At 36.1% G+C, this 24,476-nt stretch overlaps 1 protein-coding gene across 4 annotated transcripts in view; it reads right to left on the reverse strand.

Annotated features, from left to right (window-relative positions):
• Positions 1-24,476, reverse strand: part of SLC36A4 (solute carrier family 36 member 4) — an 89,985-nt gene that overhangs the window by 17,287 nt on the left and 48,222 nt on the right. Inside the window, exon 11 of one of the 4 annotated variants that reach the window (XR_005257098.1) lies at positions 19,285-19,383. The exons of the other annotated variants lie outside the window; for them this stretch is intronic. The gene's annotated coding sequence lies outside the window, so the exon portion shown is untranslated. The remainder of the gene's footprint in view (positions 1-19,284; positions 19,384-24,476) is intronic. 4 annotated transcript variants of the gene reach the window in all.

The following is a 24,476-nucleotide window of genomic DNA, read 5'->3' on the forward strand; positions in this document are numbered from 1 at the left end:
TACCAGCTTATTGTGAGCACAGCATAACCAAAGAGAAATGAAATCCCATAGGCCACGGCTGAGCCAGGCTTCTCTTTTTGTCTTGTTTCCTAGTTTGAGTTAGGAAGTCATATTACAAGGGAGAAATGGCTCCTGTGTCTAAGTTGCAAAGACTGGTAACAACCTGACTATAAACAATATCTCTCAGCATTTTGCTCCATATTTTACATATGTTCTTGATGAGAATTTGACAATAACTTTCATCTTCCTTTTCTCATAGAATTACCTAGCTCCCCAGTCATATTCACTCCCTTGCTCAATAGAATGTTTGATAGGTCTTAATTACAGCATGTATCTGAAAATGGCTTAGAAATGCATCTGAATGACTTTCAAAAGTATTCTAAGTAAGATTTTAACTCTCCCCATTAAGTACTCAGACTTCACTGTCAATTAGTCAGAGGAATATCATTGAGCAAAGAGTGCTTAGCTGGTTTTGCTCAATGTTTTTTGTATCTATTTTTCCTCAAAGCTGCACCACTCCCCAACTAAAATATTTACTGAGCTGGCTCCTCTGGAGAGGACAGTGTTCAGCATCTCCCAACTTACTAATTAGCCTGCTTATCTTTAGTGGCAACATAAATATCCTGTCTGCAAACAGCAAAATCAATAAAGGGATTAACTGACTATCCCACTCTTCTTTTAAGTCACAGCCACAGGGAAGACCACTTGACCAAACACTCACATCACTCTGGGCTGATTGATGACACTGAAGATACAGATAGAACTTTATAGGAAAGGGAAAACAATTTGTGCAAAACAATAAAATTAGACAGTTGTATGAAAATTTGCCTATATATAATGCCTTTCCTTAACCCGCACTTGTAAGAAATAAAGATCAATTCAGCAACACAACCATGGGACAGAGTAAAGATTACAAGATACAACTTTCTAAGACAGAGTTCTAATGCCTAAAATTCCCAAGATTTTATTGAGTAAATTTTTCAGACTTCATTTTCTGCTGTGCAGAGAAATATAAAGAAATAAATATAAACTTCAGAAATGTATGTTTTCTTTAATGAGATGGCTCACATAAGTAAGCTTATTTATTCAGTGCTGCAAACCAGAGAAGACATCCCCTGGGTAATGGACCCATTTGTTCTTTTGCTGTAAAGTGGCTTCCACAAAAAGACAGGCACATTCTGTGAAAATCTGTTCTGAGTTACAGAATCACAAAATATGTCAAGTTGGAAAGAATCCATATGGATCATTGAGTCCCAAGTTCCTACTCTTCACAGAAGCCATCTAATCTGGTTTTCAAATGTTAGGGAGACTTCATTTCCCTAGGCCATCGGACACTGCACAACACTTTCAGAAGTTTGTTTTCTCTTTGCTGACTCACCCCTGCCCTGAAAGTAGTTCAGTTTCATTTTTATGTTACTAATTCACTGTTGATTAGAGTTTATCCTGGGCTGTGTAGACTAGGATTAAGCTAGAAAAGCAACAGATCAGGAAGAGTAAATGATTTTTAAAGAATTTCTGAAGTGCAAGCTGTAACCACTGAAAGGACAATGGAATACCAATACACTGAGAATTAGTAACAACGCAAATTCAAACCCAACATACAGGAGGGGCTTTGGCTATGATAAAAGCAATCACTTCAGCTGGCTGCTCCACTAAGAGACTACTGAAAGATCACTATGCAAATTATACTACAACAATGATAGCTTTATCTTTAGAAAACAGTTCTTTTATTCTTTCATAGGTTTTACCTCCGTTGTTATGGTCATTTTATACTTAATTCTAGTTCAAACATGTTAGTTCAATTTGCATCAAAGCCTCTCCATCAGAAAACTGAAGTTTTTTCATCTTTAACTTCCATATCAAAATCAGTTCAGCACAACTTATTCCTGAGCTATGTGCTTTAGCTCTGCTAAATGCCACAAAAAGGTTTTGTTGCAGAATATCTTTAATCTTTGCTACAATGTTTAAGATGTTTTCTTTAACTGATGACGACATTGACAAAGGGATTGAACACATGCTCAGGAAGTCTACAGATGAGACCAAGATGGGTGGTACAGCTGACACTCCTGAAGGATGGGATGCCATCCACAGGGACCTGGAAAAGCTCAAGAAATGGGTCCATGGGAACCTCAGGAGGTCTTGTTAAGGGTGTTACATCTGGGCTGGGGTGATCTCTGGTACCAACACAGGCTGGGGGATGAAGAGATCCGAGCAGCCCTGCCCAGAAGGACTTGGGGGTGCTGGTGGGTGAGAGGCTGGACATGACCCAGCCATGGGCACTCGCAGCCCAGAAAGCCACACGTGTCCTGGGCTGCATCCAAAGCAGCGTGGGCAGCAGGGCCAGGGAGGGGATTCTGCCCCTCTGCTCTGCTCTGCTCTGGAGAGACCTCACCTGCAGTGCTGCATCCAGCTCTGGAACCCCCTACACAAGAAGGATGTGGGCCTATTTGAACAAGTCCAAGAAAAGGCCACAGAGATGATCAGAAGGATGGAACACCTCTCCTACGATGAAAAGGCAAGACACTGGTGAGAGAGTTGGGGTCGTTCTGCCTGGAGAAGAGAAGGCTCTGAGGAGACCATCTAGCACCTTCCAATACCTAAAAGGGGCTTACAAAAGAGCTGGAGAGGGACTTTTCATGGAGAGGAGAATGGCATGTAGTGAACAAGAACAAGAACATGGAGTAATGGTTTTAAACAGAATGAGAGTGGGTTTATATTAGATACTAAGAATAAATTCTTTAAAGTGAGGGTGGTGAGACTGGCACAGCTTCCACGCCTGCAAGTGTTCAAGGCCAGGCTGGATGGGAGTCTGAGCTACCTGTTCTAGTGGAAAGTGTCCTTGCCCATGGCAAGGGACTGGAACCAGATGGTCTTTAAGGTCCCAAACCCAAACCATTCAAGTGTGTGTACCCAGATGGAGGCCATCAAGAGCACTGGATCATGTAGTCCTAGTGCAGATTAAATGGCTTCCTGAGAGAAACATAGCTCACTTTTTGATCTCAACAGACACTTTTATTACTGGCAGGCTTGTCACTTTCAATTCAATGAGTGTCAAACAGTTACAAAGCTGCATCAGGATGAGTAGTTGAAAACAGCACATCAGCTGATTCGGTTGTTGCCATACTACTGCTCTTCTGAAAACCCTGAATTAGCTACACTAAAAGAAATGGAGATGGAAAGAGGTGAAACAAAAGGAAAAGTAATGATTCTCAAGGAAGGAAAATGCCAGAGTGATGATAAATGTAATAAGGTAAGATACTGCAATGATAAATATTTGGACATCTATAATATAGCTGTGGAAAGAGTTCATTGTGATAAATGCCAAAAAAAAAAGCTTTCAATTTTATTTCACACGGGTCTATTTCCTTACAGAAAATTTCTCATGCCTTCAGTGAACAAAAATCTCACTTTTGACTTCAGACAATTTTGTTGTAAATAGGTATCAACAGAGAAACATGGAAATACTGTGAGGAGGACACAATTTTATTTTTAATTCTACCATATAATAAAATTGATGCAGAACTGTGTTATTTTGCACAGGTTCCTTTATTCTAAAAGTCTCTGCCATGCAAAATTTATAATCAAACAAAAAGCTACATATTAGAGGCAGTAGTTGCACATCAGGACAAAAATGGCTGCCTACTTCAACATGAACTGTTTTTATAGCACAAGTCTTACAAAATATAGTGTCAGAAATAAAAAGGCAGCCTACTCTATGTTACTGTTCAACTGCATTTAAAATTGTACCCTAAAAATGAAACCTTTCAGAAATGATATTGAAAAGGATCCAAAATTATTTCACTTCTCCATTCAAGAAAACAAAATTCAATTTAAAGAAAGGCTTTTCCTGTATAATAATACAATTTAAAATTGTATAAAATAGAAACTTCTGAAATCTAGTGGTGCTGCTGGAAACCCATACTTTTAGAAAATACCTACTTCAGTAAGTACAGAGGAGCAGCCTTCAATGTGTGACAAGCTGCAATCAACTTCGTAGCACTGCTTAGTTGAGGCTTGACTATGCAATGTGTGATGTAGCAGCTGCAGAATGCTCACAGTCAAACACTCTCCACATAAACACACTTCTTACATCCTAAGTGTTGACACAGTAACTCTTTGTAAAACTAGTGGAATAGAACTTGGAAGTTCTGGTCATCTATCAAGCTTTTACCGTGTTAAAGACAGAAAAAAACACAAAGCTCAATGAACTTGTTTAATTTTCTTGCAAAATCCAATTCAATATTTAGTTATCAGCTTGAGAATTACTTTAGTGATGAGACTGATCCTGCTTTTTCTGTTCCCTCATAGATCACACTGAATTTCAACTCAAGTAACTATCCTGTCTGTACCTTAAAAGAAGTCTGCCTAAACACAACTGCCAATAGCCCGAACGCTGTCACACACATCCAACAGAGAAATCTTTCTGCACATTAAGAGACACAATCTGTTTGTTTTCTCAACCGGTTCATATTCAAAAGTTCTAAAAGCTTAATAGCTGTTTTTATCAAATACTTTCACCTATTTCAAATAAACAAAAATAAACAAACTTAGAGGCCATGGCCCTTCATAATCATGTATATTCCTTAGGCTCTATGGACATCCTGTAATTAACCAAATACTTTATGGTACTGGATATTAAATAGTCTAAACTTTACCTAGTTTCATGTTACCACATTATCATGCAGATTGGACTATTTATGGTTGACCTTACTCAGTTTTGCTAACAAAAAATCCCAAAGTGTGAGACAAAATCAAAAGCATGATAGTATGACCTTAGAACACAGCAGTTTGCACTGATAATTGTTTTAACAGATAATTTCAAAATAAAAATTTGAAATACTAGGAACTTTCAAAGAAATTTGATTAAAGTTACTTCACAGTTGGCCCAGATGTATACTCAACTGCAGAAAGACTGAAATTAGTGCAACACAATTTTATGCAGTCGATTTGCTGCGGCCAAATTTTTCCAACACAGGTCTTCAAAAATAGTCAGCATTAAACCTCCCCAGTATTGTATCTCTGTGTTGTGGCACCTAAATAATCTGACTTCTTTCCTCACAGCCTGACCATCTGCAGTTGTTTAAGGCAAACTAATGAGATAAACTTTGTTGACATGCTGCACCAAAGTATCAGGCTGTGTAAATCTGAACATTGCTATGTTTTCATACAGTCAAAGCTAAATACTCCTTAGGCACCTCATCAAGCCCTAAATTGCTTCCTATGGATAAACTGAAATTAAAGATGACTTACATGTATCAGCACAAGGATAATTCACGACAAGTGTCTGAATGACAGCATTTAACGTGTCAGACACAGAGCAGCGCGACTTGACGAACAAAAATAAATCCTCCAAGATCTGCAGTATCCAAGGATAGCAAGAGAAAAGCACTAAGAAAAAACCCCGTCTCATACACATCTAAACTTTTTCAATTGCATTTTTAATATTTGAAACTTTTATATTTGGCCTACTTATGGAGATCAAATTCAAAGGTATATTTTCCCAATTCTAGAGAGTTGAATCTTTGGCTGAGTAGGCAAATGAAGGAACTGGAACACTTCATTCAGCAGTAATGAAGTCAAAACTTGAAATGCTGAAGTAGAGATAGTGAACATTTAAACAACAGAGTTAATTAACATGCAGATCAGACAGGTGATGAGAACATTATGAAAAGTGATTAGTCTGCACTGGGAGAAAAGAAAATGTAGAAATACAGTTAGATTTTCTGGAGGATGATGTTTCAAAAATTCAATGACTAAAATCCTGACAGAATTGGGCAGGAAATGAAAAATAAAGCTTGATAAGCCTATTTATTTTGGCTCATAAGCATTTGCTTAAAATGAAAGAATATTGCTTCTTACTCCAATAGACTTTTGTGATTTTGACTTGGGTTAAGGTATTAGTCCCATTCCATAAAAGGTATTCCAATAAATGTGCAATACTTTTTATAGGAAAACAAGCCCCCCTTTCTATGTTAGCTGTACCAGAGACACATGAAAGGACTCCCAAACTACAGAAGTTCAAAATAAAGGAAGGAATGCATTCTGCATTCTTATTGTATAGATGAATGTTAAAGGGCCTGGTCTCGAAATCATAATATGGACAATCTCATGCTTTTCACTGCCTTAGTGGTCTATTTGTGAGAGTGGGAGCTCTTATGTTAAATCTTTCATGAAAGTGCTTTTCACAAACCTCTGACAACCAGAAGAGTATGAAGGCAATGTATATATTGGTATATAGAATATCATTTGCTCTTTTGATAACAGGAAGGATCAAGACTGTACAGACAACCTTGATTTCATGATTTCATAATGTCAAAGCTTCATAGCAAAACTACGGAATGGAAAATAACACAATTTGAGACCAGACTTGAATACAAAACTGCATGCTGCATATTGAATGTGCTTGACTGTTTTCAAATAATACCAAATTTTCCAGGTCAAAATCCATGCAAGTTTTCAGCATTCACACTAGCATATTGACAAAAATATATTTAATCAACAGGAAAAAAAGGCTGGAAGAAACACTAAGAAAAATCATGATTCCTAAGTTTTATTTGAGAGCGATTTGGTAAATGCTCATTTTCTAGCTGCAGGATTTGATTAAAATGTAAAACACTGAAGTGTAGCATATTTATCATTTTCCTTCCCCTTTGCTTCAATTAAAAAAAAAACTAAAATCCCATGCTCCATTTCCAACTTGAGTAAGCATCCATACTGACATCTCCCATCATCACACTATGCACACTAGCTTTAAATAACTTCCTCATCAACCTTAGAAAGTTTAGTCCTCCACAGGTATTTGCACTAAGTTCTACCTTCCACAGGTACCTTGAATAGCCAGTGCTAAGGGCAATCACACATTTCCTTCTCATCTTAGTATAAGAAGAATGAAGTTTCCACCACATTGTCCAATGTAAATGGAAGCCTCCTGAATAACTCAATTTAAATCAATGCAGTGATAACTAATACACAAATAATACACACCTGTTCCCTCAGGATGCCATAGTTCTGGGATCTTCTCTCAACAGGAATGTGATGGATACAAAGCATACTACATCTATTTCTGTTTATCATTAAGTTTTTTTACAGAAGCTACTCGAGAAACGTCTCTGCTTTTAGAAGCATTATAGTTAGTAAAGACTGGGGTAGATACATATATCACCTGTTTCTCTCTCATCCTTTTATTTGCTCATTTCATCTACCAAGACACAGAACTTCACAGAATCAGTTTTTTAGCTCCTCTGGAATAGGATAAGATAGGAGAATTATTTAGTTTTGATTATATTTTGTTTCTTTTTGTGCAGGATTATTTCAATGTCCTTTATCAGCTAAAGTAGACATGCTTAGAAAACATGATTGATTATGAGTAAGAAATCCCTGGGAAGATTTTCAGTTTCATTTATTGGTTTAAAAAGCCTGAATTAAAAAATGCAGCAATGATGCCATAGATCTCAGTACATAATATGTTTCTTGCAGCATAATAATTCCTAACTTGAGTGAAATGAAAGATCTCACAAATGATCTCTAATAAATGTCTTTTCAAACTTCTGTATGGTGTAAGTGATGCCAATGAAGACTTTCACGACGTTAAAAAAAAAATCACAGTATGAAATACTACAAAAGCATTTGGAGAACAAGGGTTTGAAATAAATAGTTTCACAGAATTGCTGAAAATCTCTCCCCAGAGAACTTCTATTGATAATTCATTCTGCTCCTAAAACTCCCAATACAGCTCTGCTTCAGCACACTATCAGACATCTCACTTCTGTGGTTTCTTCTCCTCTTTGTGTTCCTACAAATTGAGCAATCAGATGTAAATCATCACCATACTTAGATTTTTGCATCAAGTTTTTTTTTCCTAACTACTAAACAATGTACTGTAACTTATTTTGGGTCAAAGAAACTTGTTGCTGCTATTTTCTGAGAGCAGGCTAATTTGCAAACCCAACAGTATTTTACAAATCCTTTATCCATTGTAAAAGTGATGTTTACCTAACTCGTGGTTGCAAGGTGCTCTACAATCATGACGCATGTGAAGCACCAGCATCAATTTTCCGCACTGGAATTGCCTTTGGAAAATCGCAATTGTAATTTCATTTCATCACAGTATTGCAAAAGTAGAGAGAACTCAGTAATCTGTGACTGAGGCACTTCAAGCCTCACCAACAAGACCAACTATCCTCTTGTTGTTTGTCATGACCATCTGACAAAACCCAGTGACTGTTAAAAGAATTAAAATCCAGACACTTTACTAGAAAAGCAAAAATAGCTGAATTGACTCTTCATGCAATGAAAAGCAGACCACATTAAGATCTAGTTACACCACTAGAAAATGAAAGGAGTTTGCATATGCCTGAGAGTACATTCCTGTACCAAGTTTAAGTGAAGTGAATTTGGAAGACTGATTCACTCACAAGAAGCACCTCTACATACCATTTGCATCATCATCAGATATTTCACGAAAAATGTTTATGTAAACAAAACAACCTTGAGAATGCTTTAGGTGTATATTTAAAATGAAATGTTTGTGCATTTTTCCATCTGCAGTCATATATTTTACTTTGGTAAATTATTATCTTGTTTCTCCAACTTTCTGCTGCAACCACTGCTTTGCTTGTGTGAGAGGTCACATCCCTCAAAGCAGAGTTGAGCTCCTCTGTGATTTGAAATTGCATTTGTCCCCTCCAAAGGATGCTGATGGCAGAGATGCTCCTAATTTTAGCGTAACAGGGAAGTATCTACTGTTGAAACTGAATGAGTCTGGTCTTGTGATTTAAGCTAGATAGGGTAGATCTGTGTGACTCAGAAAAAATTAAGCTAAAATGTTATGGAGTTCTAACATATACCAAAACAGCAAATTTTAAAAGTTTTTATGTATGCAATTTTGAGTCTTTTCTGAGAGATAACAAGCAACTCATCAGGAAGCTGTAACATTTTCTGGTAGCAAAGTATTTCTAGTTCACTCTTGCAACAGCATCTCTACTGCCTACATAAATAGCAACTAATGGATTCAGCTCCAGAACTCATTTTTGCCTATGGAGGTCTCAAGGCAACAGGAACCAGCAGTTAAAGGAAAAATATTCTATGGAAAGGGGAAAGCATTGCCCTCTTTAAGAGGCTGGGAGAAAGAGAAAAAGCAGCCTAGAGCAGACCAGTGCTATGGAGCTCCAGATCTAATGGCACAGGAATGTACACGCAGTGTGTACCCACTCTTCACTAGCAGGAACCACTCAGAAACTACAAGCACATGGAAAGCATGATAGACATGAGTCCAACACCTGCAAGCATTCTGTGAGAGCTAAATCCTTTTATTATCTCTGCTGTTCAGTGCATGTATTGATTTTGAAAACATTTCCAAATTACTGCAAAGCTGAAGGATCAAATCTATCTTGTTAGCTATGGGTGGATGCTTCAAATTTGCTGAATAACCTCACACTGGTAATGCTCCTCACTGACAGGTATCAGGAACTAAACGGTGAAAACAATATTCAAACATCTACTGGATGTCAGAAATGTCAATCACCAAGCAATCACCACTTTTCTTCAGTTACATTTGTTGTGTGGCTCAGCACTTCAGAAAATGAGATAAATGTCTAGATCTAGGCTATATTAATTGCAGGCTTTCATTCCTTAAACTGCTGTCATCTTACAAACCTGGGCAATAAATAAGGAGAATTTATAATTTAGTCACATTCTACCATATATACCTTACTATTTGACTGGCCATAAATATAAAAACCTTTTATGTTTATATGAGGAGTTTTAAGGCACTGGCTATCTTGTGTCCTACACCTCTTTCACTAATAAAGATGTCTTAAGGGCTTCTATGTCGCTCTATCTATCAAATGTTCCACTGACTTGTGACTCATAATCTTATACAGGAAATACTAGGATTTTAAAATGTACTGCTTTTTCAACTAAATCTCATATTTACTCTTCTGAACATATCCTTTTTTTATTTCAAATGTCTCCAAGAGTTAGACTGAATTTTCAAAGCATTGCATTAGCTTTAAGAACAAGGAAAACTGAGATACAAAGAAAGTTTGCTCTTAAAATGCCTAAATGCATTTTAAAATTGTATTTTTAGATGCAAAGGATGTACACCTGCTTAGCGCACGAACATACTGGTTGGTGCATGTTTGACAAAGAACCACAAAGATGACTCAAGGATTGAGTATTACTCATGAGAGAGCTGAGAGAGCAGGGACTGTTCAGCCTGGAGAAGAGATGTCTCAGGAAGACCTTGTCATTGTGTACACTTACCTCATGGGAGTAAGCAAAGAATATAGAGTCAGAATCTTCACAGTGCTGCCCAGTCAGAGGAAAAGAGGCAGCAGGCACAAACTGAAATACAAGAATTTCTTCCTGAACATGAGAAACAACATCACTGTGACAGTGGTCAACACCAGAGCTAGTCACCCAGAGGGGCTGCATAGTCTCCATCCTTGGAGGTACTCAAAAACCACCTAAGCAGGACAACAGGGCTGATAAGCTCCTCCAGAGTGCCTTCCTTCCTACCTCCACTGTCCTATGACTCTAGATTTGCTTTCATGTTTTCATGAAAAGACTGTTTTGTTGTTTATTTGTATAATGGAACTGCTTATATACAGGTACTACTTATCTAATTTTTTCCAGTAATTTTTTTTACTTTTTCTGTTGTTATTGGAAATAATGCCTGGAAATGTGAGTAAAATAACACACATACTGTATACACAAATAGATATATGAACAATTCAAAAGTTCAGTATTTTTCAAAAGTAAAAGAAACCCGTATCAGCTTCAAAAAAAACCATAAATATGTTTTCATATGTTTTTATTTGAAGTTGATAAAATATATAAATAAATAAAATTTGACCACATAAAGGGCACAGAGTTGCACGGACAGCTTAGAAGAATATTTAAATGGCAAAACTGAGCATAAAGTAAGACAAAATAAAGGTTGTCTTGATAAAGTCTAAACTGAATAAGTACTTGCATGAACTTGGTAAAAAAAGCATTTACCTTTTTCAGTGTGACATTATAGCTAATGAAGGTTTAAGGGACTGCATGTTTTCACTAACCTGATTTTTGTATACTTATAAAATAAACAGAATGAAACCATTTAATCTATTAATATAATGGATTTTACACCACACAAGAAGAACTAGAAAACTTTCCAAGCTTGTATGATTGTAAATTATGTGCAATTCTCAAAGACGGGCACTGTGAATACCAGCATTATTAACAACATACAAGTCTGTATTTTATACTGTCCTAAATACCCTGTATCTAATTATCTCGATACTGAGATTCTTTGTAAATGACCAAAGAGTATTTCTTTTTCTCTAGAGCCTGAACCTTCCAAGGTCATTAACTGCATTGTGAGAACACCACCAATGAGTCACTTATGTGCTAAATGGCACCAATTCTCCAGAGCTCCGAAGTGCCTAATGATTAGGACATCTCTTGAGAGTACTTGGACAAGCAAGTAGGTGGCAAGAACATAAGATGGTAACAAAGGAACATCTAATTATCCTAGTATGTATATGCATCACAAGCTCAGTGGCCATCCTCTACAGAGAAGATAAGGCACAATGCAGACAGTATAACTACCATGTTTTACAGCTCCACAAGACAAAAACATAAACACAAGCACTGCTATTTCAGGCAGAAAAGATGCTGTTGATGTAGATCAAGGATAACAGAAATAACTCTCTGTCCATGTTGAGAAAAAGATGAAAAAGAAAAAAAAAAGATTTAATGCTGATGAAGCCTCAGATTTAACATCTGGTTTCTGACAGTAGAATGTCATATTCAGTTCTTCCATGAATACATCATATCCCAAGAGCACGTGGTAATATGAGGACATGGGAGAACATTTTACAAGCTGGGAACTGACAGAATGAAGGTTTCTTATCCAAGCAAAGAGAAGATTCTGTTGCTACAAAAAGTTGGTACAGAATTGTGTTGTAAATAGAGTATGTCATCTTTAAAATATCTGATATACTTCAAGTAATTTTTTCCAATAGTTTTGCATGCAATTTATCAGCATCCATAGAAATATTTTTAAATGCAACTTCATTAAACATGTAAGCCATTAAATATTATTTTGCCACAATCAGAAAAAGTCCACAGGCTTTGATTTTTCTGGACCTGTATTAGCCTGAGCTGATTTTAGCTTGTTTTAACTGTGAGAACAACTCTTTAGCCATCAAACAGTCAAACTGACTTTTGCCTAGCTTAGTTCTGAGACTAAGGTACATCTTAACAATCCATTAAGTTCATGTACCCACTGAGCAATCTTCCATTTTGTACAGCAAATTCACATTGCATATAGCTTTTCTATCATAATTGACTTGGGCTATGAACGTTAGTGTCATTGTAACTGGACTACTAACAACCGCATTGTACTTGAATTATCCTCACATAATATCAGGCTTTATTAATAAAACCTTGCATCTGTGTAATGTGTTCTGTCTTAGCCCATAGCAAAACTCTGTATTAAAAAAACTCAAACAACAAACTTAGGAAAAAGTTGTAGTTGAGATTCTAGCCATACACATGCATTCTTATGTTCTCTATTCTTGTATCACAATAAAGAAGATGTAGATCATAGAACTTCAGTCTTAATGCACTGTATATACTTGATACACCGTTTCTTTAAAAAAGTTACAATACTGCCAATTTCAGAAGAAACCATCAGATTATTTGATATTCATCAACAGCATTTTGTCATTTGTACTAATCCACTTCCACATCTTCTCTCGTAGCTGTTGAACATTTTTCTTCCTGACACACCATCTCACTCACATACACTATGTCTCTTCTCCCTTCATAACCATGAATGTCTTTCACTTCTCTAACACAAGGATTCATCTTTTCCCATCAGTTTTCAGGAAACTACTACAGATCCCAGATTTGTTAATGTATCTTATCCTTCAGGCTCTATAAAAATCACATATTTGAAGGCTCAGTCCCAAACACTTCACTCAGTTCACTGGCTTGGGATCAGGTCAATGGCTAGGAAGATTCTTCTCTTTTTTTTTTTACTAAACATCTAATTAAAATTTTCAATTCTTTAAGGGGTTTTTTTACTAAATATTGATTGATAAGCATCAGCATTTATAGAACAGAAAAATCCCTACAATTACATAATAGTTTTCAGCTTTCTCACATGAAGGTCACTGGAATAAAATGGAAATAGAGAAATAATTGCAATTTGATCCATAAGACAGAATTACTACCTGATTATATAGCAGGGTAATTAAACTAGACTTAATTGAGATGCTGCAGCATGTCTGCCACTCCCAGCAATGCACAGTGTTAGCCTGGTCTTGACTAATGTCTCTGTCTTCTTTCTGTGCTGCGAAGGCTCTGTCTTTAACAGGACTCTGCATTTTATATTGAAATACACTTTTTACCAAAAAAAAAAATTCTCCTTTAAAAAAATATTCTCCCATGTCCTGGACTGTAGGAGTACCCCACCACTTACAGACAAACTTCAGGAGAGAGCAAATCCCCACACTATGAAGACGGAGATGCAAACAGTACTGTGCAGGAACGTAATGGTTGGGAGTCATTCCCTAGAAGTACATGGAGTGCCTTTAGTACAACACTACAGCAAAGCCTGACATTTCAAAATCCAGGTGGAAAACCACCATACATACACCATGAAAATCCTGGAATGGATGGGACTTGATGACTCTGATAGCAGAAAGCCTCTGCTTCAAATGCTTTGGAAAGGAAATTCAATCCCATTCCCAAAATGAACAACTGGAAAATCAATTCAAATGCCTGTTAAAGGGATAAGTTTTGCTTGGTTTTGAATTCTTTGCTGCCTCTTAGAAGGATGAGAAGCTATTGTCTGTATCTGTAAAACAAGTTATTGGAAAAGATCACAGAAGAAATTTACACTGCTTTAGAATATTTGTTTCCTACTTATAGAAATCTCAGATCCTGACTGCTAGACTTCTAAATGAGATATACAGTTGCAAAATTAAAGGTCCGAATTTGTTTGTTCCCAAAAGCATAAGTACAACATTGAAACAGATTATACAATTTGCCACTTAATTTCCAAATAAACATAGGAGACAATGCAATTAAAATTTGGAATGTAGAAGAACACACAAAAATCAATTTTTGTTCAGAACAACGAAAGATTTGATCCTGTGAAGAAAGAAGCTAAATCCATCTGAGATAATCAGTGCATGCACTTACCAGCTTAGAACATAAACTACTAACAGCTGTATCAAACTGCTCTAGTCTCTCCAATGTTGTTAACTGGAACTTCCTTGGAATCAGAAAGAAACATTTCCAGCATCATCAGCACTCTCTCATTCCTGAAGGCAATGGGTCTCCAGGAAAAAATGATGGTATCATCTTACTCCTGCCATTCAGCTGTTTGGCCCTACTTTGTGTAACCTTTCCCTGCAAAACATGCCTTTCCTGCATGAGCTCCAGGAACTCCCATATCCCATGAGGATGGTTTTAAGCTTTGCCATCATCCCTCTACACTGAGTCAGAGGCCAGGCAGACACATCACCTACTCTGCAGCTCTCTGCAGTGATGCTGCAGCCAACACCAGCACCCACCACAGGAGAGCAAATAACATCTCACCCCTTTGCATCATAGTTTACACCATTACAGTTCTACACTGATTAAAAAAGCTGTGATGAAAACCAAACTGCAACCTTCTGTAAAGACTATGGAATTATGAAATAAAGGGAACTAGAATGATATACTCAATTACCCAATACTGTTATTTTAAAAAGCTGCCGTTTAAGAAACTCAATTCTAAATCATGAGCTGTAGTAAATTACTTCATTGTACATACTAGATCAATTTAAGGTCCAACTAAATTACATTTTAAACAACTCACTGGTCTTTGAACAAGTCTCAAGATTCTAGTGCAACTTTGGGGTTCAAAAAGTAACTAACTAGATAATGAAATTATCAACTTCAAAAAGTTCATATTCATCTATAAATAAAAGCTTCAACACTCTAATAAATTCCTTTGCTCCAAAATTCAAACAGTACACCATGCTCAAAAGTACTCCAATGCAGGAGTAAATCAGCACAGAAGAACTTCTATCAAAATGGAGAAAAGAAAAAAATAGTTAAGTTTTGTTTTGTAAACCTACTGGTACTAAGGTTGGAAGAATTGTTCAGCTATAAAACCTGAAAATTATGTCTATTTTTATAAATTCTTATGCTCTCAAAATGCGTTATTATTACCAATAATTCAGTTAATATTGCTGCAAGTGAAATCCTTATAAATATTAAAAGTCTTTCTCCTTCAAAATTACTTTTTCTTATGCTTTATTTTAACAGTATTTATGACAGTATTTTCAAAAACATTGATTTTTTATATTAGGAAAATGAAATTTTACCTTAGGAAACTATTTCATTTCTATGAAACTCCAATTTTCCACGGTTCTATGCACATGAAAGAAATTAAATATTTAATACTGCTGGCACAGTGTAAGGATTCCAAACAAATGAACTTTGTGATGAGAAAATAGCAAAAGAAACTGGGAAATTAGTAATAAAAAGAGACCCTGAAAGGACATACAAGCACAATCTCTCTCAGGCCCTCTCAACACATACAAGTAGCCAGTTGAAATTTTAAATAGCCCAGGCAATATTGACGATCACAGCATGAGTTCCAAATAGAGGACAACAAAAGTATAAAAGCTTTTTTTAAAAGAGCAGGTGTTTTCAGCAATAGATAATTCTTATCTTTTCATTTCCTGTGGTCCAGTGAATTGCATCAAAACCCAGGTAATACTTTCCTAATGTTCAGTATCCCATGCAGAATTTATTCTTTCACAAACAAAGAGGAGTGAAGTGATTTTTGAAGCGATTACTGACACCTTGTGCATTATCCAACTCTACAAAATATGCATATCCCTCTTTGGTAATACTGTCAACCACTGGCTTCTATAAAGTCTCTTCAAGGTCCTCTAATTTCAGAGTTACCTGAAGTGCATTAGTGAGAAACACAGTATCATGACTTTTGTGATTCAGCCAAGGAATTGACACCAGCAAGGGATGTATTTTATGGACTCTCTCTATAAGCATAAGTATCAGGACTCTGTTACTTGCAGATTTTTTAAAGTCAGTTTTAGAATTTCACTTTAACTTCATACACCACCTTTGCAGAAGCTCTGTCACCAGCCACTGGCTTGCAGCAGAGCTGCACTCTGGATTGTGAAGACTAAAGAAGCAGAACATAAACTTCTCAGCTGATTTTCCTCAAAATATTTCCTGCACCATCTACATGCCCAACAGCTAGGAATTTCTCAATGAACTGACTAAGCTACAATCCCCTCAGTAAGTAAAATACAGTATTAACTTATTTGTGCCAGTATTTTACTATTTAAGATTTTTTCTTTTACTTGTAATATCCAGTCCAGTATCCACTGCTCACTATCCATTCATGCTGTGCCATTTTCCAGTACAAGAAATTTGTGGAAGGAGAGAGGTATGCTAAATTGTCTTTGGTTGAAAAAAAGAAAAGCTATGGGTCATTCCTTCAGACAAAACTGAAATTACATGGGGTCTTGTTCATGACTTCAAATATGTTTGATGTCTTTACTCCCTATTATCTAACTTCAATTTTTTTTTATACATACATAATATTAGTACATGTGCCATCCAAATTCTCCAGTATCAGATAAAAATATTGTTAGAGGCATTTAACAAGTGGTTTTCTTGAAATTTATTGATATAAATACAATAGATATTTTAAACAGGTCACAGGAAAGTGGTGTGCAGGTAGGAGAAATACATTTACTGGAAGAGAAATGCAGTAAGTGCCTTGGTGCTTTAGTGCCTGAAAAGCTGCTGTGTGACTCACCACCACTCAGTGAAAAAGGCTAACTAGGATTTTAGCTATTATACATGTTTTTTGATCCCAGCTATTATTTTGGTCATTTCTAGTCAGACATTATAGCCTATGGTATAAGGAATGCTCACCTACTCTCTACTGCTGTGAGAGACTCAATGAACCTGACTTTATACCAGAATGGTCAGGGTCTGCCTCATAAATTTTCTCTCTAATGTTTTGTGGTCTGCATAAGAAAAACACAGGCATATAATAGTCCATTTTTTTGCATAATGCATTTTGCAATGTTTTTTCTGTGATATTATTAGAGAAAATTATGTTGATTATCAACTTGTGGGATAACTTTATAGCTGTACATAAAGCAGCAGGCAGCTTTATGGAAATGCTAAGCCTTTCCAAAACATTGAACAGCAAATATTAATGACATCCTACATCAAAACTCCTTCTCCAGTCTTCTCTAAAACTTCAAAGGAGATTCAGCATGTCTAGTGTTTGCAAACACAACACAGAAAACCAGCTTTAGATGAACTATTCTGAAAATAACCATACCAGTTTTTCTAGGATCTTCATTTGCAAAGTGTAGCTCTTCTAAGTGACAGAGCTGAATAAATAAGTTACCAAAAAAGTTAGCCAAAACTTCTCTTTGTTCCCTTTTATCTAAGAAAGAACCTTGAATAACAAGTAGAAATGAAACCTTGACTGCCTAAGGACATAACTTGTTATTAAGTCCCATGTGCTGGCAAGTGAGAGGGGCAATATTCAGCACTGAGAACTGATTTTGAACTTGCTCCACGAACTTGCTCTACATTCATGGCTTTTAGATTTAAGTTGGAAAATCAAGAACAACAGGACCCAAAATTCTTTTGAGAAAACTCCTCATGGTTTTTATTATACACAGTCCTTTGTTGCAAACTAGTTGAAGACTGATTATCTCTGGTGAATTTAAAATGTTACCCTGGACTTTGGTAACCAAATCAGTAATACTATATTCTTGCCTTATATTTTGCTATCAAGCACTTTTTTTTGTATTTAATCATAGCCATTATTTCTGTTGTGCTTATCCCCTGTAATTTTATGTTATACAGAATGACAGTTATTTGAGCTAAAACAATTGCTCACAACAATATGTGTGTTTATTTTCATTGTGATTATTGTCATTCCAGCTCTCTCATGGAAAGAGCAGAGCACTCTACATTATGCATATGCACCATTTAATAACTAAGCTGTTCTTTTCCCTGGGGTTCAACCAACTACTGATGAAAAAACAAAACACAACAACTATGCATAGAATGAAAAAGTAAATGAAAATAATAAGTTATCTTCTTACTCCTCTGATAATTGCCAATGAAAATTGTAAGAGTAACATGGGAAAATAGCTACTGTGCTATTTATTTTTGCATTGAACTATCAGATTTTTTTTTCTTTTGGCAAGGAATGGCTTTTAAAGACATATATATTTACCAGCATGTGTTAATAAGAAACTGACTCCCCCAGAGCTGAATGTGGGCTGAAGTCAAAGAACACTTCTTTTTCTCCACATACTCTCTCTCACCCCAGTACGTCCTTGTCAAAATAGAGTCCAGAACTGCACCGACACTTAAACCATAGAAAGCCAAGATTTACATCGCAGCAAAACAATGCCCTTTGTCTTGCTTTCTGACAATTTCACTGTCCTTTTGGTTGCCAGTGGATACTGAGTTCATGGCTTCAGAAATCTCGGGACAATGACTCCAAGATACCTTCCCAAATTTTAATGTGTATTTCTAAGCCCAGCACTATTGCAAGCACAATTTAAATTACTTTCCCCTTGATGAATAAGAGAAGAGAGTCATAGCACCTTCCAGTACCTAAAAGGGGCTTACAAGAAAGCTGGACAGGGACTTTTCTCAAGTGTCTGCAGTGACAGAACAAGTGGTAATGGTTTTCAACTAAAACAAAGTAGATTTAGATTAGATATTAGGAAGAAATGCTTCAAGAGCGTAGTGAAGCACTAGAAGAAGTTGCCCAGAGAAGTTGTGAATGCCCCATCCCTGGAAGTGCTCCATGTCAGGCAGGACACGGCTTTGAGAAAGCTGGTCTAGTGTAAAGTATCCCTGCTCACGGGAGGGAGACTGGAACTGAATGATCCTTATGGTCCCTTCCAACCTAAACAGATGTGAAAGAGATTGCATGAATGCTAACATTCTTTTATACCGGGTATAAAAAATTACCCTAAATATGAAGTATTGGAAAATGCCTCCTAACATCAGTCTTTCTAGTTTATGAAAGAGTACACCAACTGCAAGTTTATTATGGCCTGCTTGTACTAATAGGTGGAACAAAATATGTACAGGAAAGGATCCTTAAAACTAGCAGACAAAAGAACGGCTTGAACGGCTAAAAGCTCCAGCTTGATAAATGCAACACAGAAAAAAGCAAATTTTAAATACACAGATAAAAGAGCAAGGATAGTTACTTACTGGATTCACCTTTACAATCAAGATGGATATGACCAACACTTCAGGTACTCTTCTCTGCTTTGAAGAAGACACCATCAGAGCTACATGGGACAGTAGTTCCTTTCAGCAATTAAAAAAAAAGATATAGAGTAGTTTCTAAAACAGTGACTCATGGAAATGTACCTGGGATAACCCAAAACATAAAGGATTCTGGTTACATTTTTTCCTACTGAATAAACAGTATTTGGCAGTTAACACTAACAAATAATTCATAGTTTCTCCTAATTCTACAGCAGACTCTCATATCCACAGAAGGCAGGTTAATCTATCACTACTCCAAAACTTATTTGGCACAAAGATGAATAAGAATTATATCTTAGATATCCAGCTCAACAGAGCCACAAAAATGAATAATTGTAGTTTTCATTCATGATACTTTAACCTTTCCTTAACTTCAGCTAGCTGCCTTGCAATTTCTTTCTAGCTCATTAAACATTGTCTTGATTTGAATTTATTAAAACTTAGCTAACTGGACAGGAACAGTTAATTAACACAGTGAAGTCCAAAATTGCTACCCCTTTTTTGTAGAAGTAATAAATCTAGAATCTGTGCTTCTGTAATCAAAAGTCATTCATGTCTCTAAACTGCATCCTAATTCTACTGGACACTTCCACAAAGTAAGTAACTCCTAGATGGCCACCTTGAAACAGGATCAAAATGTTAAATCACACTCCACATACACTTAGAATGTACATTTAACTGAACAGTAAATTATTCTAGCCTAGTCTATAATGCTTAAGTACCAGGTCTTAAAATTAAACTCCTGCCATATTCTCAGTGGTGCACTTTGCAGCAAGCATTTGCAATAATTTTGCCTTCCAGCAAGAAATGTAGTGTGTAGCTATGAAATAGGGATAATTAAAGTAAACATAAACCACATAATTGCATAAACCACATAAAAGCTTCCTTCACCACTTAGACTTTAGATCTGGACTACGTCGTGTCAAGTTGATTACTTGTCACGTAATAGTAATGGCTCATTTGATGCATTTATACTAATAATCCTCTGGCTTCTTTTCTGATATCACAGATGAATTATGTCCAACAATTAAAACATAAAATAAAGAGAAAGGCATAGAAATAAAAAAGGAAAAATAAGTGCAGCAAAGTTACATAATATAAAGTTTATGGTTACTGAATAAGTAGTGGATAAACACAGAACACGACAGTGAGAGGCTTTACAAAAAGAGCAGAAATGGGAGGTGGAAATCTGAAAGGTCACAGAAGATGCAACCAGCAAGGTCATGGTGAGGTACCAGTGAGGGGAACAAAAAAGCAGTAAGAACAAAAATATGGCATCTGATCTTATTCCAGCAAAGACAAAGCCACTTGTGGGGGGAAATGTTGATGGAATAACTGTATACACCTAGTTCCTTTGGAGATCTGACTTTCAACGAAGGAGTCTTCAGTAAGGAGGTTCACACCTGTTTAGTAGGACAGCAACATGATTCAAGGTGTCTTTTACTGAAGGAAGTACTATAGCTGAGATAACCTTACCACAACACCACATGTTCAATAAGAACATTATTCAACCTCAAAGGACAAGATATAGAATTTTTGACATCAAAACAACATTATTGTGACAACAGAAGAGTTTTATCAGTGAGCATTACTGCAAGTCAAACACAGAATGTTCCATTGCTTGCTGAAGGAAAAAATACACAAAACAGTTAAGCAGAGAACAAGGGGAATGTGCTGATCAGTGAAGCCAATCCGCTCTTTCTGACTGAATGCTAGAGCTAGCATGATGAAGAATATGAAATTATGTGCTGTGGTGGGATGCAGAAAACCAAAGACAAGAGAGAAGATATTCCACATTTGTACGCAGTAAGATGTTAATTTGACTCACATATCATAAAATATATTGTGAAAGTAGTCCTCTTTCTCTTCCCATCCCCTAAACTCTAGAAAACAGCTTTTCTGTTTGTGCCAGGACAAAAGGTCTGGGGCCACATTGCAAGTCAGCTCGAGGAAAACTTCCAGGTTTAAAAAAAAATCTCGATAGAAAAAGGTTTGCAGGATACAACAGGAAGGAACAAACTACTGAATCTTTGAACATGATGTTGAAAACAAAAGGATTAAAAAGTGACTGGGATGTCAATTGTGCTACAGGTTCCTTAGACTTTCTGCAGCAATAAATTAATATTGCTCCTAATCACAACATCTACACTGAGGGACCTTATCAAGGGAAAACACACAGATTAATATTCAACACTACCCAACTCAGATTAACCAACTAAGCAAAGCACGACATGCTATTACTTTTGGTGTGTCCATGAACTCAATCGACTTTTCAATTCTATGTTGGAAGGAAGACAAATGCCAATGTCCTGGGAAAAAATGGGGAGATTTTTAAAATGCCAAGCACTGTTATCTATTTCCTCTTAACTGTGCACTAAGAAAAGGATGTTTTTCCATCTGCTGAGTCCTTTACTTTCCCCTTAGGAAACTCTGGATCTTAAAGGAAATTTCAAGTCTATGAAGCACTGAATAGATGTAAAATGCATAAGGGGTACATACAAAAATAGCTGCTCCATTCAATAAGCATGACAGAAAATCACTGGCTCGTGTATGACATTTAAGAAGAAACCTGATAAATGACCTTCTCTTTTAAGTCAGTTCATGCATAGAAATATAATGGGCTAAAATAATGGAGAAACACAAATTCATGAATTATTGAAATATTACAAATAAAGTTCACTTTCTATGAACTAGAGAATATATATATATATATATATATATATATTTTGTTATTTGGACAAATAATTTTCACATCACCACTTCAATATATTTGTAAGCACACAGATGGAAAAATAAAAGCAGGCTTGAGTAGTTTTAAAATTATTTTTAGAAAGGGAAAATGGGATTTAACTGCAGGCAACTGAGCACGATATTTAGCATCACTTCTCACTCCTCCTGAGAAGAATTCATCATACCAAATGCTGGATGTATTTCTCACCTATATTCCTTCAAACATGCCAAAGAAGGGAATAAGAACTTCTGTGGTCCAGTTCAACTTGTCCAGAAGCAAATATGTAAACCAAATCAGACAAACTGTGCCAATCCAAGCACCTGCTCCTCTCTCTTGCTTTCAAGGAGTCTAGCTTGGATAACCACTGTAGCTGTAAAGGTGCAGACGAGAGTTCTCCATGCTAAATTACACAAGGAGCATGGAGCACTTTGCAATTTATGCCAGGCGTGACCTCAAATCTCCAGAGCAGTGGCTGACAGGTCGGTTTATACTGTCAATAATATTAGGAACCTGCACTTCACCATAAGTGAATACAATTTACAAAGGAGTCTTCAAAAAGGAATCATAAATTGGTTTTAAAAAAATTAATAAAGTTAATGCAAATAATTTAACAATGAAAATAATTATTGCTCCAGAATATAATCAACTGCTTCAGAATACATGAATGACTATATGTTCTTAATTTTTTTTGTAAATTATGGAACAAATGTTGCAGAACAAAAATCAAGCAAATTTCATTACAAGCCCTAAATTACTTTTTAATTTTCTTATTACAAATCTTGCAAAATTTTCCATTTTTCACCTCAGTCACAAATCACAGAATCACAGAGTCACAGAATGAGTAAGGTTGGAAAGGACCACAGTGGGTCATCTGGTCCAACCTCCCTGTTCAAGCTGGGCCATCCCAGAGCACATGGCACAGGAATGTGTCCAGACAGCTCTTGAATATATCGACTGTTCAATATTCAAGCTCATACATTGCTTTCTTTCCCATAAAATATTTTTGGAAAAGAACTGTACTTCAAAATCTGAAATACAAAATCAAAATTCATTCAGAATTCTAACTAACACCTGAACAGAAGAAGTCCAACATACACCAAAGTAATTTAAGAAAAACCCAAACAGATAAAGCAGGACTTGTTTTTGCTTTTCAGGAATTTACTTTACAACCTGAACTTCTATATATGGCTTTTAAAATATAAAATTTTGCAATGATGAATACTAACATTAGACCACTCTGCTAGTCCCTACAGCTTTATTTGGAAAATGTATTCACACATTCACACATATTCACACATGAACACATATTCACACATGAACAACGAGCAGTAAGAAACACTTCTATGGTTTTTCAAATAAACCATAACATTTAACTATTAATCATAAACCACAGATATCTGGTATCCATATATTAAAGTTGGGTAAAATAAAGATTTTAATGTTTGGACTGTTAAAAAGAACGTAAGTTACTATACGTCCATGAATTGATGCCTACACCAATGGCAACTCCTAGGATAAGACAATTCATATCAGCACATCAATAGGAAGGACTCATAGAATATACTAATCCTGAAATTAAGAGCTTAATTCTTCTTGCAAAGATACTCAAAAAGGTTGAAAAAATGTGATTTCACATATCTATTTCTCATGCCCAAGCATATGCCAAAAAACCACCCAATGATCATCTCTGAAATCAAAACCACAGTACAAGATCTTCAACTTGGAAGCAAGAATTATGCTCACAGGATCCCATACACAAAAAAGCCCTAGACAAAACCCCGATAACAGTGGGGAAAAATTACCTGAATTAATCAAATATTTTATTTTATTCCTTTGACAATTCATAAACAATTATTTTGTGTTAAAACCCACTCTGATGGACCTGCTAGCAGTCCACACAAATATTTTATATCCCATCCGGAATTTTCCTAAATCATTAATTTAACTATTCCACTTTTCTGTCATTAATATTACTCTCTGAAGTTAACAAACTCTTATTTAAAAAAAAATCTGTGTCTAATAACTGATACATAAGCCTCTTCTATATAAATGATTATTAGTTTATCCTAAGAGTATGCATTATTAGACCTTAAAACTCCTTCATGTTACCTCTCCTGCAGCTACTCTAAGCAAGTATTTTTTGGCATAATGTCAATAAACGGCATAAGACACCTGGTAAACATAATTTTATCTTGTGTCTAATTGTTCAGTGTGAAGAACTGTTCTCTCCTGGGTAAGAAAAAAAACAGGTACAGTTCAAATAGAGAAATATTTAGAGAATGTAACTGATAAGCTCAACTGAATAATGCATTTATTCTCCTCTTGGTAAAATTACACACTAAGCTCAGACTTAATGGCAAGAAGCTCAGTAACAGCTTCCTTCATGCTCAGCTGGATCAGC

This window comes from Motacilla alba, chromosome 1, assembly GCF_015832195.1.
Source record: "Motacilla alba alba isolate MOTALB_02 chromosome 1, Motacilla_alba_V1.0_pri, whole genome shotgun sequence".
Lineage (NCBI taxonomy): Eukaryota > Metazoa > Chordata > Aves > Passeriformes > Motacillidae > Motacilla > Motacilla alba.